Raw genomic sequence first — 19543 nt, forward strand, 5'->3', positions numbered from 1 at the left:
CCCTCAAGTGACATTTTTCAATTATTAAAAAGGCTTTTTTCATATCTATCTTAAGGAAATTAGTCTAAATATAGAAAATCTTACTATACCAACAGGTTTATCACAGCATCATTTTTTAAAACAAAATATTAGAAACAACCTAAATGTTCAAAGGAGGAAAAGTATTCAATGGTTTATCTCCTGGAAGGATTATGATGTAACCACTAAAAATTATGTTTGTGTGACTACAACAGTGTAACAAAAATGATGGCAAAATAACTGGGAAGAACACACAAAATGTAAGTGATGGTTGTATTAGAGTGATAGCACAATGGGAAAAATGTTTTTCTATTTTTCTCAAAAATGTTCCAAAACTTTTTTAATGAGCATGTTTAGTTTTGATACTTTACTCTAAAAATGAATAATTAAAAAACTGTCTTCCAGGAATCTGAGTGTGAAAATTTATCACGTTTGCCTTCTTTCATTAGTAAATATTTATTAAATTACCTCTATGTTCCACACTCCTTTAACTTATAAACTAAGTTTTTAGTACATGCTAATGCAATTGAGATCAGGACTGGAATGCTATCGTGAAGAGACTTGGTAAAAGTTAATATAATTCACTCACTTGTAAAAATATTTATGAGGCAATTAGTTGCAACACACTGTGGTAGGCCCTAGCTGGATTAATAGTCAGAACATGTGATAGTCAGATAGCTTACGCTACCGTAACAAATAAGCCCCATAATGTCAGTAAGTTAACACCACAAAAGCTTTCACATATGCTAAATTTGAGACTGATCAGGTGACTCTCCCAAGCAACTTCTCTCCATCCATCAGTGTCTGGACCCCTTTCATCTTACAATACCGCTATTTCAACCTGTGCCCTCCAAGATTTTCATGGTAAGGGAAATGACCGAGAAGGTCATGTAGAATGTTTTTAACAACGTGGCCTGAGGCTGGTTCACATCACTTCAACCCTCATGCCATTAGCCTGAAGTCAGTCTTATGGCTTCAACATAACTGCAAAGGAGGCTGGGAAATATAGTCTTTTTCACCCAGAGAGAAGAAAACTATATGAGACTTAGTAAACACATAGCTTTGTCTCTGTCACTGGCCAATTGAGCAGTTGATTAGACCATCATCTGTAAAGGGCTCTACAACATCACTAGAATAAGTCAGAAATAAGGTGCTGGTTAACTCTGTTTCTACATAATTGAGGTGGACCATTTCTTTGGGGGCAAATTTTAAAACATCCCTTGCCTGTGCTGAGCTATCATTGTTGAGTACTTTTTGAATCACATGCTTAAATTGCATGGTGCCACTACAGGCAGTAAAACTAGCTCTGAGACAAGCTAGTGGACGATTGCCTAAAGTTGGAGGTCATGGTCACCTTGAGTTCTAAAACTAAATACACAGCATAGTAGTATTTACTAAGAGTGATCTTATCTAAGTTAAACCCTGTAATGTATCACCCAAGAGTTGGTACACACACGGACACATACACTCCTGAAGAGACAATAAGAAACCACAAAAAGGAAAGCATTTTCAAAACTTGGAAGTCAGAAAAAAAATACGAAAGTTAAATGTGCATATCATATGGGTCTACTGTACAATTTTAATTAATAGACTCTCAGTTGCTATCCACCTCAACTACATAAATATTGAACAAATATTTATAGACTTTCAATCTGAGGAGTGGCAAATAATCATCCAGGCCCATTCACTATTGTATCTTCAGTGTCTAGAACAGTGCCTGGCACATTGTAGGCACTCAATAAATATCTGTTCAATAAATGAATGAATGGGCATCTACATGCTTGTTTTCCTTGGACCAGTTGCGTTGTCATTACCTGAGAGCTTTTGAGAAATGTAGAATCTGGGGCCCCACCCCGACCTACTAAATCGGAATCTGCATTTTAACAAGATCCTAGGAGATTGATCTGCACATTAAAGTTTGAGAAGCATTGATCCACATGCCTCAATCCAGCTCTAAATTCAAGAGTGAACAAGGTATGCAATTCTCCTCCTCCCAGTGCTCACAGTTTAATCTGGGAGAGTGTTCCTAGCAGAAGGACAAGCATGGCAAAAGCAAAGAAGTGAGAAAACTATGTGTCCTCTTCCCTGATCCTTTTTCAACATTGTGTGTGATCTCTACTAAAATGGGCATTAAGAGAAGAATCAACATGAACGGGGGCATCACGTTGCCTAAGTGGGGATGGGATGATAGGATGGCCATGCCACCTGACCTTGTATTAACGATGGTGAGAAGGGTTGGTATCATGGGCTGACACTGTGTTTGACTGTGGCTTCTCTTCCATTGCGTCCTGTTGTTGCTGGCAGGTGGCAGCTCAATGCAGGACTACATTTTCTGAGGGCCCCCTGCATACGGATGTGGCCATGTGACCAGGTCTCGCCAAAGGATTGTGATCACGACAGCTTTCATTTCAAGGCATAGACTTTTAAGAAGTGTGTGGGTGCAACTATGACATACAACTATCTACTGGGGCTTTGGGGAGAAAAAGGGGAAAAAAAGGAGGAGGATTGGCAATAGATGTTAGCTCAGGGCCAGTCTACCTCAGCAAAAAGAGGAGGATTGACATGAATGTTAGCTCAGGGCTGATCTTCCTCACAAAAAAAAAAAAAAAGAAGTGGGTGGTTGTTAGGACCTCTTGACCCTCTATTTCCCCTGCTGATGGGTGGAAGCAGGGGACTCCATGGTCCTAGGACAGGATAGAGCCACATGGAAGGAGCCTGGTTTCCTAAAAAGATGCAGAAAATCCGCCTGCTAACCAGGAACACAGGGACAAGAAATAAACCCTACTTTGTTAAGCCACTGAAATTTGGGGTTTGTTTATTAAAGCTGTTAGAGTTACCTTACCTAGAACAATGAACTTTAGGTTTTTTTGGTAATTTTTACTAGCTGATTCAGCCTCTCCTTTCTCCCAGGCTGCCTCTCTGAATGCTCCCATCATCTCTCCATTGATCACTGCATCATTTGGAGATGCATCCCCCAGTGACCTTCCCCCGAGAGCAATACTGGTCCAAATGACAGCTAAAAGTAAGCAAAGTCAATGTCATTTTGACAGTGGCAGGTTCTTCCCTCTGAAGGGAAATATCTTATGAGGTGTACATTATTATCCTCATTTTACGGATGAAGAAAAGAAGATTCAAGTTAAGCAACTCATCCAAGTTCTCACAGCTCAAAAAGAAGACACGCAGGACTTGGTTGGCCCATAAACATTTGAAAACTTCACCGGCAATTAGAGAAATGAAAACTAAAATCCCAAGATACACTTGTATACCCTCCAAAACAGCAAAAATTAAAAATTAGACAATCCCAATGTTAGTAACAGATGGGTGTAAACTGGATTGACCACTTTTGAGAACAATTTTGGTGTCAAATTCAAAAGTTGAACATATATATACACTCTGATCCAGCAGTCCTATGAGTAGGCATACAATCTAGAGAAATTCTTGCACATTTGCATTATGTAACATGCACCAGAAATGCTAATAGCAGCATTATCGTCGCAAAAAAGTGGAACAACACAAATGTCTGTCAACAGTAGAAATGGATGAATAAAATAGAGCACATTCATACAATAGCAACTAAACAGCAGCAAAAATAAATGAACTACAGGTCTACGCATCAGGAAGAATGTGTCTAAAACATAAGGTTGAGTGAAGTAAGGAAGTGACAGAAGAAGGCACACAGTATTATTCCATTTGTATAAATTTTAAAAACAGGCAAAACTAGACAATTATAATATTAAGAAAAGCACTCACAGATGGTAAAACTATTTAAAATAAAGCAAGGAGTGATTGACACGAAATTTGGGATAGTGTTTACCTCTTGTGGGGGAAAAAAGGAGGTGATAGTAGGGAGAGGCATACAAGATCCTTCTTAGATCACTCTACTCGAAGTGTGATCTGTGGACCACCAACATCTGCGTCACCTGGGAGCTGGTTAGAAATGCAGAATCTCAGGTTCTTCCCCAAACCTACTGAATCAGAATCAGCATTTTAACATGATCCCCAGGTGATTCATACGCACATTAAATATACTTGCAAAGTTCTATTTCTGAGGTAAATGGTGCATCGTAGGTGTTTATTTTAGCAACATTCTGTAAACAGTATAGGTTTTATTCACTTTTGTATGTATATTTTGCAATTTAATAATATTTTTAAATATATAGTTTTAATAAAGTTTAAAAAAAATTTTTTTTTTTGTCAGATGGGATTAGGGTCAACTCTAAAGGCTTCATTTTATTTTTATTGATTTTATTTTTATTTTTTCAGATTTCTGCAGTTTATTTTACACCAAGAAATTACATTTAGAGATTTTCAGACACATGCTATCAATGAAAATTCAACAGGAAGTTTCTTTCACTTCCTCTAGAGCTGACCTACATTTCAAAAATATATGAGTGGACTTCAGTGTTATAAACCAATGTTACTGCAATAAAGAAAAAATTAAAAAAAAAAAAGAAAACACGGCATGAATAAAATATTTTTAAATATCTGTATAAATAGGGGCCGGCCCGGTGGTGCAGGCAGTTAAGTGAGCACGCTCTGCTGCAGCAGACCAGGGTTCGCCGGTTTGGATCCCGGGTGTGCATCAACGCACTGCTTGGCAAGCCATGCTGCGGCGGCATCCCATATAAAGTGGAGGAAGATGGGCACGGATGTTAGCCCAGGGCCAGTCTTCCTCATCAAAAAAAAAATAAAGAGGAGGATTGGCAGATGTTAGCACAGGGCTGATCTTCTCACACACAAAAAAAAAAGTCTGTATAAATATAAAGATGAAGACCACAAAGAAGCAAACAACTGAAACCAAACCCAAATATTTAGACTCAAAATACAATGCAATTTCCACTATACCATGCCTTTGCCCCAAGGCAGTAAATGAACTGACTCCAGGGAATTTATTCATTTCTAATTCATGCTGCAGCTGGGTAGGCTGAAGGCCACCATAAAAATAGATAAACTATTGGCAGCTCCAGTGGCTTGATCATTTTTGTTTAGATATTCTGGAATCAGGAGTGGGTAAGAAAGTTATTTTCCTGTTTAGACAATCCCTACCTCTCCTGGAAATGCTTCCCCAGAAAATGTTTTGGAAAATGGAATGCTTGAAATTTGAACTTTATACTTACATGTTTTACTTGCTTGGAAGGAAAGGAGGAAGGGAGGGGATATAATTCAGAGAAACTAAAAGAATTATAAAGTCTCAAATATGATATAAATGCTTAATTTGGTTTTATATCTGAATGTTATGTACTGTATACATGAATATCTAAATCATCAACAATAGATTATACTTTAAATACTGACAATCAAATTTAATTTTCTGGTGTAACTTTGCAACTCAAAAATCCTTGTTCATTCAGTTTGTTTAAAATGATATTTGGAAAAGAGAAAATTTAATTTTAATGTTAGATATAAAGATCTGATAATAGTAATATGCAAATTATAGAGCAGGAGCAGGAGATTGTGTAAGTGTGAAAGTCTTTTCAGTACTCTTGAAAAATTTGTAAAGAGAAAATTTAAATACCAATCATCTTTCTCCCTTGATACAGGAGCCTGCAACAAGCTATATCACTGTCAACAGCTTGGCTGACTGTGAACTTCCCTCTGTGGAGTGTTAGCTGATGCTGATTCTCAGCCCATTTAGAATAAGTGCTTATCTGAGTCCCCAAACTCCTCTGTACAAGAAGTGTGACTTTTTTTTTCAGCAAGTTCTCTCAAATTTTGAGCTCCTCATCTGCCAGATGGCTAAAACATCTCGCTATCAATTAAAGACAATGATCTCAGTCAATTTAACAGTCCCCCCTATCCCCAACACCCACCCACATACCCACTCCTTCACTTTCTCAGGGCTTAGAGAGTACCAAGGAATAACGATGGGATAGATAGGGATACTGCCTGGTCCTCTGTCATGCTCTGTCTATGCTGGCATTTACTGTGACATCCTATTCCCATCTAGTCTCCAATTGCCAGACCATGAAATCATCATTGTGATTCCATGTCCCAAAAGGAAAGCCTCTCTAGACTCTCAGCTACTCCTTCTAGCGCATCAGACACATTCACCCACTCTTCCATGCCACTCTGGGTCTGTGGGAACGTTGTCTCAGACTCTCTCTGCCTTGCCCTGTCACACAGCCATTTCTTCTCAATCGCCCCACACCTCAAGAGGTGGGGAGTCTCTAGAGATTGGGCCACAGGATTCCTTCCTAGGGATTCAGCAGCCTCTAAACTCTTCTGCTCTGACTTTCTTCACCTTACAAGCTTAGGGAATTTTTACCTAGTCTTTGAAAGAAAGGCACTGGAAAAACTGGCTCAGACTGATTACATATTCTTATATGTTTGTGGTTAAGGCATGTGTTTATGCCCTGGGTTATTGACGGTTCCAGCCTTTGAAGTTCAAATGCTTTTTATCACAAAAGTTTTATCTTTGCCTTGAGTTTCCAAAACGTATTTCAAACCTCAAAGTCCAGGGATTGACTTTTTTTTGGTATCTGCACTATGTTGCAACAACCCTACCCCAAGGCATGGCTGCCAAGCGGTCTAGTTTGAAGGGGGAAGGAACATTGGGTAAAAAAAAAATTTCAGAAAAAAAAAAATAAGTGTATCAAAATAAGATGCTACTACACCTAATTATAAAGATCCATACATTTGCCCCACCACTACACCTTACCTTTTAGCCACAAACTTTGGCAACATAGTTACAGCATTTTGCACATGTGTTTTAAATTTTGTTGTTTTCCATTAGAATTGAACACAGTTGTCAGAATTGCTTAAATTCAATAAGCATCAAATTTACTGGTTTTGGCATACCAAATAATACTTTTCTTTGTCTCAATAGTAAAATCATTAACATCAGCACTTTATTTTTCCATTTTCCACTAATCTTTTATAAATAAGGGCAAATATGCAATGAAATGTTCAAGTAATTATACACACATTGCCATATTTAGATGGCAACAGTGCTAAAATGAAACAATTGGCTGGCAGACAGCAGTACCATGAAGTAACTTAAAATAGTTGTTTGTCTACCAAAATAGAAGAGTCAAATTTGGTATAGGAAGGAAGTTTAGAGGTGTAGATATACAATACACAAGGACCAGTTGTGCAAAAGTTAACTACCTGAATTTTTATTAATTTTTTGTTCACGCTCACCAATCTTCACATCCCTTAGTATAAACAATTATAATAATTTTATTTGTAACAGCTTTATTGAGATACATAATTCACATACCCTACGAAAAAAACCCACTTCTCTTGTTTTTGTGTGTTTCTTCTTTACTCTCACACTGCTACCACACTCACAAAACTTCTGACACCAGACTTGGGGCCCGGGCGTTCCCACACCAAGAAATTCTCTGCAATACCAGCTGAATGTTCTACAATTCAATTCTGACACCAACCAAAGTTGGCACAGGCCCTACGGGTAAGGGCTCAGTCCCATGAGACTACCCCCCACTTCAGATGCCAATTGCAAGTTGTAGGTCCCCAGGTTACCCCCAACTTCTGACTGACTTGGCTACAAATTGGAGGTTCCCATGTCCCCACCCCCACTCTTGGATTCAATTATTTGCTAGAACAGCTCACCGAACTCAGGGAAACACTTACTTATGTTCACTAGTTTATTATAAAATAAAGGATGTAATAAAGGATACAGATGAACAACCAGATGAAGAGATGCATAGGGCAAGGTCTGGCAGCATCCCAAGTGCAGGAGCTTCTGTCCCCACGGAGTTGGGGTGCACCACCCTCCCAGCATGTAGAGGTGTTCACCAACCAAGAAGCTCTCCAAACTCTATGCTACTGAAATTTTTATGGAGGCTTTATCACGTAGGCATGATCAATTATTAATTTCATTTCCAGCCCCTCTCCCCTCCCTGGAGAATGAGCAGTGGGGCTGGAAATTCCAAACTTCTAATCATGGCTTGGTCTTCTTGGTGACCAGCCCCCATCCAGGAGCCCACCAAGAGTCACCTCATTAGAACAAAAGACACTCCTATCATCCAAGAAATTCCAAGGGATTTAGGAGCTGTGTCATGAACCAGAGTCAAAGACCAAATATCAGAGCAAAAGATACTCCTAGTGCTCTTATCACTTAGGAAATTAAAGGGTTTTAGGTTCCTGTGCCAGGAACCAGGGTCAGAGATCGAAATATATTTTCTATTTTTTCACATCACCCATTTAAAGTGTACAGTTCAGGGTCCGGCCCGGTGGCGCAAGAAGTTAAGTGCGCACGCTCTGCTGCAGCGGCCCGGGGTTCGCCAGTTCGGATCCCAGGCGCGCACTGACACACTGCTTGGCAAGCCATGCTGTGGCGGCGTCCCATATAAAGTGGAGGAAGATGGGCACGGATGTTAGCCCAGAGCCAGTCTTCCTCAGCAAAAAAAAAAAAAAAAAAGAGGAGGATTGGCAGATGTTAGCACAGGGCTCATCTCCTCACAAAAAATAAAAAATAAAAATAAAGTGTACAATTCAGGGCCCGTCCCACGGCTTGGCAGTTACATGCGCGTGCTCCGCTACTGGCAGCCCGGGTTCCGATCCGGGAGCGCACCAACGCACTGCTTGTCCAGCCATGCTGAGGCGGCAGCCCACATACAGCAACTAGCAGGATGTGCAACTAGGACATACAACTAGCTACTGGGGCTTTGGAGAGAAAAAGGGAAAAAAAAGGAGGAGGATTGGCAATAGATGTTAGCTCAGGGCCAGTCTTCCCCAGCAAAAAGAGGAGGATTGGCATGGATGTTAGCTCAGGGCTGATCTTCCTCACAAAAAAATAAATAAATAAAATAAATAAAGTGTACAATTCAATGATTTTTTGTATATTCACAGAGTTGTGCAACCATCACCACAATTAATTTTAGAACATTTTCATCACCCTCAAAAGAAACTCTGTACCATTTAGCCATCATCCTCCAATCCCTCTACACTCTTCAGCCCTTGGCAATCACAAATCTACTGTCTCAATGGATTTGCCTAGACATTTCATATAAGTGGAATCACAAAATATATGGTCTTTTATGACTGGCTTCTTTCACTCAGCATAATGTTTTCAAAGTTTGTCAGTACTTCATTCCTTTTTATGGCTGAATAATATACCATTGTCTGGATACACCACATTTTATTTATCAATTCATCTTTTGATAGACATTTGGATTGCTTTCACCTTTTAGCTATTATGAGTAACGTTGCTATGAACATTCGTGTTTTTGTCTGAACATATATTTTCAATTCTCTAGGATGCTGAGTCATACAGAAACTCTTTGTTTAACCTTTTGAGGAATTGACAGACTGTTTTCCAAAGTGGCTGCATCATTTTACATTTCCACCAGCAGTATGTGAGGATTGCAATTTCCTCACATCCTCACCAATCCTTGTTATTATCTGTCTTTTATTATTATAAACATCCTCGTGGATGTGAAGAGATATCTCATTGTGGTTTTAATTTGCATTTTCCTGACGACTAAAAACGTCAAGCATCTTCTCATGTGCTTCTTGACCATTTGTACATCTTCCTTGGAGAAAATGTATATTCAGATCTTGTGCCCATTGTGAATTGGATTATTTTTGTTTTTATTATTGAGTAGTAAGTATTCTTTATATATTCTAGATACGAGTCCTTTAACATAATATGATTTGCAAATATTTCTCCCATTCAATAAGTTTTCTTTTCATTCTTTTGATAATATTCTTTGATGCACAAAAGTTTTTAATTTCAATGAAGCCCAATTTATCTATTGATATGGATTGAGTTTTGTCTCTCCAACCCCCACCCTGCAAAATTCATATGTTGAAGTACTAACCCCTAATGTGATAGTATTGGGAGATGGGGCCTTTGGGAGATAATTAGACCTGGATGAGGTTATGAGGGAAGGACACTCGTGGTGGGATTACTATCCTTATAAGAAGAAACACCAGAGAGCTTGCTCTCTCTTTCTCTCCACCATGTGAGGACACAGTGAGAAGGTGGCCATCTGCAAGCCAAAAAGAGAGCCCTCACCAGAACTTGACCATGCTGCACTCTGATCTCAGACTTCCAGCCTCCAGAACTGTGAAAAATAAATTTCTATTGTTTAGGTCACCCAGTATGATATTTTGTTATGACAACCTGAGCTGACTAAGAAATTTATTTTTTCTTTTATTGCTCATGCTTTTGGTGTCACATCTAAGAATCCATTGCCAAATCCAAGGTCATGAAGATTTACCCCTATGTTTTCTTCTAACAGTTTTACGGTTTTAGCTCTTCCATTTAGGTCTTTGATCCATTTTGAGTTCATTTTTGTATATGGTGTGAAGTAAGGATCCAATGTTATTCTTTTGCATGTGGATATCCAATTGTCTCAGCACCATTTGTTGAAGAGACTATTCTCTCCCTATTAAATGATTTTGGCACTCTTGTCAAAAATCGATTTGCCATAGGGGCCAGCCAGGTTAAGCGGTTAAGTTCACATGCTCCGCTTCAGCCCAGGGTTCACAGGTTCAGATCCTGGGCATGGACCTACTCACTGCTCATCCAGCCATGCTGAGGCAGTGTCCCACATAGAACAACTAGAAGGATATACAACTATGACATATAACTATCTACCGGGGCTTTGAGGAGAAAAAAGGAAGAAGATTGGCAACAGATGTTAGCTCAGGGCCAATCTTCTTCAAAAAAAAAATCAATTGGCCATAAATGTATGGGCTTATTTTTGGACTCTCAGTTCTAGTCCATTGATCTATATGCCTATTTTTATGCCAGTTGTCACACTGTTTTGATTACTGTAGCTTTGTAGTAAGTTTTGAAATTCAGAAGCATTAGTCCTCCAACTTTATTATTCTTTTTCAAGATTGTTTTGGCTATTCTGAGTCCCTTTGATTTTCATATGAATTTTAGGATCAGATTCTCCATTTCTGCCAGGAAGCCAGATTTGTTGGATTTTGATAGAGACTGTGCTGGATATGTAAATCAATTTGGAGAGTATCATCATTTTAAAGATATTAAACGTTCCTACTCAAGAACATGGGATGTCTTTTAATTTATTTAGATCTTTTATTTCTTTCAACAATGTGTTGTAGTTTTCAGAGATTAAATTCTGCACTTGTTTGTTAAATTTATTCCTAAGTGTTTTGTTCTTTTTGATGTTATCATAAATTGAATTGTTTTCTTAACTGTGTTTTTGGAATGGTCATTTCAAGTGCATAGAAATACAACTGATTTTTTAACAACTGTATTGAGATATAATTCACATATCATATGAATCACTCATTTACAGTGTACAATTCAATGGTAAAAATACAATTGATTTCTGTATATTCTGTACCTTGCAAACCTGAACTCATTTATTAGTTCTAACAGTTTTTAGTGGCTTCCTTAGAAATACAAGATCAAGTTGCCTATGAATAGAGATGGTTTTACTTCCTCCTTTCCAGTCTAGATTCCTTTCCCCACCCCCCACCCCCAATTTCCCTGGATAGGAACTCCTGTACAATAAAAGTTGTCAGAGCAGACATCCTTTCTTTTTCCTTATTTTAGGGGATTTAGTCTTTCACCACTAAGTATTATGTTAGCTGTGGATTTTTCATAGATGTCCTGTATCAGATTGAGGAAATTCCCTTCTATTCCTAATTTCTTGAGTGTTTTTATTATGAGTGTTGTATTTTCTCAAATTTTGTTTTCTGCATCTATTTATTTCTGTTAGGTCAGTAATAACTTTCCCTCTCTCTCATTCTTGATTTTATTAATTTAAGTCTTCTGTCTTTTTCTCTTGGTCAGTCTAGCTAAAAGGTTTGTCAATTTTGTTGATCATTTCAAGGGACCAACTTTTGGTTGTGTTAATTTTTCTGTATAGTTTTTGTATTCTCTGTTTAATTTCCACTCTAATCTTTATTACTTCCTCTGTTTTGTTTGCTTTAGGGTTGGTTTGCTCTTCTTTTTCCTTAAATATTTTAAGGTAGAAGGTTAGGTTATTGATTTGAGATCATTCTTTGCTTATAACATAGGTGTTTATAGCTACAAATTTTTCTCTAAGTACTGCTTTAGCTATATCCCATAAATTTTGTTATATTGTCTCTTCATTTTTATTCATCTCAATGTATTTTCTAATTTCTCTTGTGATTTCTTTTTTTATTTTTTTTGTGAGGAAGATCAGCCCTGAGCTAACATCCATGCTAATCATCCTCTTTTTGCTGAGGAAGACCAGCTCTGAGCTAACATCTATTGCCAATCCTCCTCCTTTTTTTTTTCCCCAAAGCCCCAGTAGATAGTTGCTATGTCATAGTTGCACATCCTTCTAGTTGCTGTATGTGGGACACGGCCTCAGCGTGGCCGGACAAGCGGTTCATCGGTGCACGCCCGGGATCCAAACCCCAGCCGCCAATAGCGGAGCGTGCGCACTTAACCGCTCAGCCACAGGGTCGGCCCTCTTTTGTGATTTCTTCTTTGACCCATTGGTCATTAAGGAGCATGTTAATTCCACATATTTGTGAATTTCCCAAATTTATTTCAGTTCTTGATTTCTAATTTCATTTCATTGTGGTTGAGGAACATTGAATAAGTTCAGTTCTTTTAAATTTATTGACGTTTGCTTTATGATCTAGCGTATTGTCTATCCTGGAGAATATTCCATGTGCACTTGAGAAAAATTTTCATTCTGCTACTCTTAGGCAGTGTTCTTTATATCTCTGTTAGGATTAGTTGGTTTATAGTTTTCAAATATTCTATTTCTTTTTTACCTTCTCGCTACTTGTTTTATCCATTATTGAAAATGAGATATGAGAGTCTCTAATGGTTATTGTCAAATTGTCTCTATCTCTCTTTTATTTCTGTCAGTTTTTGTTCTGTTGTTAGGTATATATATGTTTATAATTGTTATGTCTTCCTGATGGATTGGCCCTTTTATCATTATAAAATGCCCATCTTTATCTCTAGTAACATTTTTAAAAGTCTATTTTGTCTGATATCATTATAGCCACTCCAGATTTCCCTTGACGTTCTGTCAATTTTTCTTCATTCTTTTTCTCTCTGTTCTTTGGATTTTATAATCTTTATTGATCCATCTTCAAGTTCACTAATTTTTTCTTTTTTGTGTAAGAAAGATTAGCCCTGAGCTAACATCTGTCACCAATCCTTCTCTTTTTGCTGAGGAAGATTGGCCCTCGGCTAACATCTGTGCCCATATTCTTCTACTTTATATGGGACACCACCACGGCATGGCTTGGCAAGTGTTGCGTCCATGCATGCCTGGGATCTGAACCCGCGAACCCAGGGCCACTGCAGCGGAGCATGTGCACTTAACCACTACACCACCGGGCCAGCCCCTAATTTTTTCTTCTACCAGTTCAAATCTATTCTTGAGCCCCTCTAGTGAGTTTTTTGTTTCAGTTATTGTACTTGTTAACTTCACAAATTCCATTTGATTCATGTTATAATTTCTATCTCTATTGATATGCTCTACATAAGACATTGTCATCATATCTTGTTTTACTTCATTAAGTGTGATTTCCTTTAGTTCTTCAAATATATTTATGATGGCTACTTCAAAGTCTTTGTTAAGTCTGACATCTGTCCTTCTCATAGGCAGTTTCTGTTGCTTGCTTTTTATCCTGTGTATAGGTCACATCTTCCTGTTTCTTTAAATGTCACATAATTTTTGTTGAAATTGAACACTTCAGATAATATATTGTAGCAACTCTGGATACCAGTACCCTCCCTCTGCCTCCAGGGCTTATTGTTGTTTGCCTGTTTGTTTGTTGACTGGCTGGGCTATTTTAGTGAACTCTATTCCCTCTACAGTATGAAGGCTCTGCTGTTGTTCCTCAGAAGGTGCAGTATTGGGCATGCACACAGTCACCCTAAGATGATAGTTTTAGCGGGGCTCTCTTCTGCTGTCTCTTTCCTTAATTACTCCCAGCTCATAGGCTCCACTCATTGCTGGCTTTTGTGCTATTGTCTGTGACAATGTTCTGCGACATACATGGCTCCACAGTCTAATACCATTAAATCTGTACTCCTTTGCAGGGGTAGGGTTTTGTTTTTGTTTTGTTTTTTTGAGGAACATTAGCCCTGAGCTAACATCCATGCCTAATCCTCCTCTTTTTGCTGAGGAAGATCGGCCCTGGGCTAACATCTGTGCCCATCTTCCTCTACTTTATATGGGTCACTGCCACAGCATGGCTTGACAAGTGGTGTGTTGGTCCGCACCCAGGATCCAAACCTGCAAACCCCGAGCAGCCAGAGCGGAGCACGCGAACTTAACCATTACGCCACCAGGCAGGCCCCTGCAGGGGTAGGTTTTGAGGTCACTGTTTGAGGTTCATTCTGTCCCCAGGAAGGCTCTTCTTAGCTGTGTGTTTCTCTGGTTCCCTCCAGTAAACTAGATGGTCGATAGTTTAGCTTGTATCATTCATGAAGCTATCAGCATTTCCTTAATTGCTTTCTTTTTTTTTTTTTTTTTGTGAGGAGATCAGCCCTGTGCTAACGTCTGCCAATCCTCCTCTTTTTTTTGCCGAGGAAGACAGGCCCTGGGCTAACATCCATGCCCATCTTCCTCCACTTTTATATGGGATGCCACCACAGCATGGCTTGCCAAGCAGTGTGTCAGTGCATGCCCAGGATCCGCACCGGCGAACCCCGGGCCGCCACAGCGGAGCGCGTGCACTTAACCGCTTGCACCACCGGGCGGCCCCGCTTAATTGCTTTCTAACACTAACTGCATTGTTTTTTGAGAGCACCCTTAGACTTGAACTTCCACACAATCTGTTTCAAATAGTCTGTTCCTTAAGGGAGAATTTTAGAGTTCTCCATTTTAGAGACTGCCTCTTCCCCTGGGCAAAATCCCAGAGCCAGAGTTCCAAGCTGGGAGCAGGGATAGTGGTGTGATTCTCTCTGAGTGACACCCTGTGTTAAGAGGAGGGTGCTAGGTAAGACAGTAGCCTCTGGTCTTCTCTCTCCCAGTTCACCTCTCCCAGCATGTTATCTCTGCCCTACAAGTACCTGTGTTTTTCACTCAAGTCAGAAGATAATCTAAAGCTAATCTACCAAATTTTCAAACAGGGTAACCTTAGGAAATTTCAGAGATGCGTTCATTTACTAATTGGAGTGTAGTGGGCAAAAAAAGGGGACCTAATGTGCAAATGCACCTCGGGAAATCCGGGATGAGACAGAACACTGAAGTTCTATTTGTATGAGACTCTTCCCCAGCCCAGTTTCTGGTGAACATGTTTCAAGCTCTTCAATGGAGGGAACTGTAAGTAATTGCAAGAGTAAAGCCGCTCTTGAGCAGATGTAGGAGGGTGGGGGTTGGGGAGGTGGTCACTAGAGCTGAGGATCCAGAGTTGGCCAAACAGGACTTCTACTTACCAAAGGAGAACAATTTTATTCCAATTTCAAGGCAGGAACAGCATGGGAAAAAGAGAGCAGTAGTCTTAGCAGAGGAGCCAGAGGGGAAATAACAGTAGCCACAGCAGAAAGAACAAGAACAAAGGAGGCAAGCCTCCTGAGAGTTTAGAATATTGATGGCAAACTGGGTTGGAGTTCATAGTCCAAAACTCTGCCATAATTTTTACTCAAGCCTGAAGTCTCTGAGAGGATGTGGTGCAGGATTGAAAAGTTATGCTCCTACTAGTAATAAAATAGACCCCCAGCTCCTCAGGGGAGAAAAGGGGTTGTTTCTGGAGCTGGCCCAGTGGCATATTGGTTAAGTCACATGCTCGGCTTTGGCAGCCCAGGGTTCATGGGTTCAGATCCCAGGCATGGACCTACACACCGCTCATCAAGCCATGCTGTGGCGGCATCCCATATACAAAGTGGAGGAAGATGGGCACAGATGGCTCAGGGCTAATCTTCCTCACCAAAAAAAAAGGGGGGGGGGTTGTTTCCATTTATCATCTCCTTTCAACTCGGTTTACCCACCCTTCATTGTGTGCGAACCCTTCGAAGCATTTTTGTTATGTAGTGCAACTTCTAAGTGCAGTAACACTCCACTGAGCTAACCTTTCTGGAAAATAGTTCAGTACAGTATATCAAGAGCCTTAAAAATGTTCATATCTTTTGACCCAGCAATTCCTCTTCTAAGGAAATATTCCAGGTGACAAAGATTTAGACACAAAGATGTTTATTATAGCATATTTATAATACTATACATAAGTATTACATCTAAGCATCCAACAACTGAGCAAAATGCAAATAAATAATGGCATATCCATTTCATTAAATATCATGCAGCCATGAAAAAAATTATGCTTTTGAAGAATTAACTGGGAAATGTTATACAACAATGTAAGAGAAGCAGGTAACTGTGTTGTTTATATTGTATAAGATCTATTATGGGGCCGGCCGGTGGCTTAGCAGTTAAGTGTGCATGCTCCGCTACTGGCGGCCCGGGTTCGGATCCCGGGAGTGCACCGACACACTGCTTCTCCGGCCATGCTGAGGCCGTGTCCCACATACGGCAACTAGAAGGATGTGCAACTACGACATACAACTTATCTACTGGGGCTCCGGGGGAAGAAAAAGGAGGAGGATTGGCAATGGATGTTAGCTCAGAGCCTGTCTTCCTCAGCAAAAAAAAAAAGAGGAGGATTAGCACGGATGTTAGCTCAGGGCTGATCTCCCTCACAAAAAAAAAAAAAAAAAAAGATCTATTATGTTTTTTAAAAAATAGAAAAACACTAGATGGGAAGACTTCAGAATGATAATAGTGCCTTTGGGTCGGAGGACTCAGGATTAGAATTGACTTTTCGTCTGCTTTCAAAAAAACTTTCCGGGGCCGGCCCGGTGGCGCAAGCGGTTAAGTGCGCACGCTCTGCTGCGGTGGCCTGGGGTTCACCGGTTCAGATCCCGGGCGCACACCGATGCACCGCTTGTCCGGCCATGATGTGGCGGCGTCCCATATGAAGTGGAGGAAGATGGGCACGGATGTTAGCTCAGGGCCAATCTTCCTCAGCAAAAAGAGGAGGATTGGCATCAGATGTTAGCTCAGGGCTGATCTTCCTCACACACAAAAAAATTTGTGTACTTTCTAAATTGTTTTCAATTATTACATTTTTAAAAATTTTATAGCCAGTGAAAAGCATCTATTAAAGGAAGTAATTAGGGCCGGCCCTGTGGCTTGGTGGTTAAGTGCACGCGCTGCGATGCTGGTGGCCCGGGTTCGGATCCCGGGTGCGCATCGAGGCACCACTTCTCCGTTCATCCTGAGGCCGAGTCCCGCATACAGCAACTAGAAGGATGTGCAGCTACGACATACAACTATCCACTGGGGCTTTGGGGGGAAAAAATAAAATAAATAAAATCTTTAAAGGAAGTAATTAAATGACATTCTGTATTCTGTGATCAGTTTCGAACCTCAAGGAAATAGCTAGACCTGCTAGCATATAGACTTAACTCTGCAAACCTGTTTCCTGTAGCCCTCTGCACCACTCACAAGGTCCTCTAACTCTGAACCACTGGCTATCCACGGGAATAATACACTTGAGATGAGGCAAGCATGCCGAAACACAGGACATCTTGCTTTGGGTGGAAATCTGCATCTCCAGAACAGGGGAGGTTCCACTCTGGATTGGGGGAAGGTGAGTACAGAAGGAATTGATGAGAGATGGATAAAAGGAAGGAGAGAAATGGGGCTTTTTGAGACATGACATTGTTACCGCCCAAGGGGGATTGTCTGCCCCCCACAAGACATGCCAATAGTCGAGAGGTGAGGTGGTAGGAGAGAAATGGTTTTATTACAGCTTGCTAGCAAGGGGGAAGATAGCTGACTAATGTCTGAAAGAACTATCTTATAGAACAAAGACTACAGGCCAGTTATATAGGGGGCTGGTCTCCAGGTGGGGGAGGCATCTCGTCTCCTGGTGGGGCAGATATCTGGTCTTAGTTCCTGATAATCTTTTGTTTTACTGGATATGCATCAGAGACCGGAGCAACACCCTATACCCTGATCTTTCAGTTGTCATAGATGATGGCTATCAGCAGACTCTCTGCCTGGGGGGTCATCACATTTCTAAGTCAAAAGAACAAAGTTATCAATTTATGGCAGCTGGGAGGGGCCATAAAATCTACAGAGCATGTATATCTCCTGGAGGGTGCATATCCAGCGGGGTTAGTTAATCAGAGGTCACTCAAAGTTAATATGTTTTTTTTTCTACAATATGGCTTCCCTCATGTCAACCTTGTGCTGAGCCAGTATCAACATGGCTCTCTAAATTCAGAACTATGCCTGGAAATGAAAGAGACCTAGCCCCACTGGCAGACTCAAGAGCTTCTCCAAGGGGCTTCACTTCAGCCCTTGAGGAAAGTAATTGTTTTCTTTGGGTGAGCACCAGGACTCCAGAGTTTGAATGCTGTAGCCATAGTTAAGTGGTGGGGAGGGGAAGATGAGATAGACTGTGAAGATAAGCTGGGTCTTTAGAGCAGAATTTCTCAAATTTTAGTGTACTTACGAATTGCCAGGGAGATTGTTTAAATTGCTGATTCCTAGGCTCTACCACCAGAACTTCTGGTTTAATAGGTCTGGGGTAGAGCCAAGAACACTGCATTTTTATCAGGCAATCTCCCCTACCCACCACCACCACCAAAAGCCTTCCTGATGTACTGAGCACAGCTTTAAAAATCTAGAGACTCAGCAATTGTAGGCAAAATACTGCGTGTGTGTTGGGCTGGCCCCGTGGCTTAGCGGTTAAGTGCGTGTTCTCCACTGCCGGTGGCCCGGGTTCGGATCCCAGGCGCGCACCGACGCACCACTTCTCCCCCCATGCTGAGGCCGCGTCCCACATACAGCAACTAGAAGGATGTGCAGCTATGACATACAACTATCTACTGGGGCTTTGGAGGGAAAAAATAAATAAATAAAATCTTAAAAAAAAAAAAAATACTGCGTGTGTGCATTTTTCTGGAGAAGGTCCATAACTATCATCAGATTCTCAAAGAGTTACATAATTCAAGAAGGCTAAGAATTATCTTGATGAGCACAAAAAGAACTAAGGAGGCCTCATTTAAGCATCAAGTCAGAGGGACCAGAGCAAAGTTTTTAAAAAAACCCATAAAGCCAAACCACCAGAAAGCTGGCAGAGCCAGGAAGGAGTGGAGTGAAAGCCAATGGGGTGGAGACCAGTGAGAAAGTACCTAAACCATTTTCACCTATAAGTCTGGAATGTTAATAGCTTATTTTTATTAGCCACAAGCAACTTGGCTTATGGGGGTGTGGCTTAAAGGTACAGAGGTCAGGGAGACATTAGCTCTAGGGAGAGCAATGGGAGGAAAGGTCAGTGGATTTTCCTAGGGGGAGACTCCAAGGTTGTGGAGATAAGGGAAAAAAAGCTGTTGGGTCTTACAGTCTGGAGTTCAGACTACTATAAGAAGCTAGAATACTGTCAAGTAGAGGTGGTGAGGCATATCTGAGGCAGCTGTAGTTGAGACAGGGACAGCAAAGATAGAAGTAGTTGCCATGAGCCCAAATAACAGGTGTCGTTCCCTCCTTCCCTACACTATCAGTCATGGTGCACAGGAGGCTGAGACTAGAGACGCTGAGACTACAGCAAGGACATGCGTCCTCCAGGTGCTCTG

Source organism: Ceratotherium simum, chromosome 34 (genome assembly GCF_057802395.1).
Source record: "Ceratotherium simum simum isolate JZ-2026a chromosome 34, ASM5780239v1, whole genome shotgun sequence".
Classification (NCBI taxonomy): Eukaryota; Metazoa; Chordata; class Mammalia; order Perissodactyla; family Rhinocerotidae; genus Ceratotherium; species Ceratotherium simum.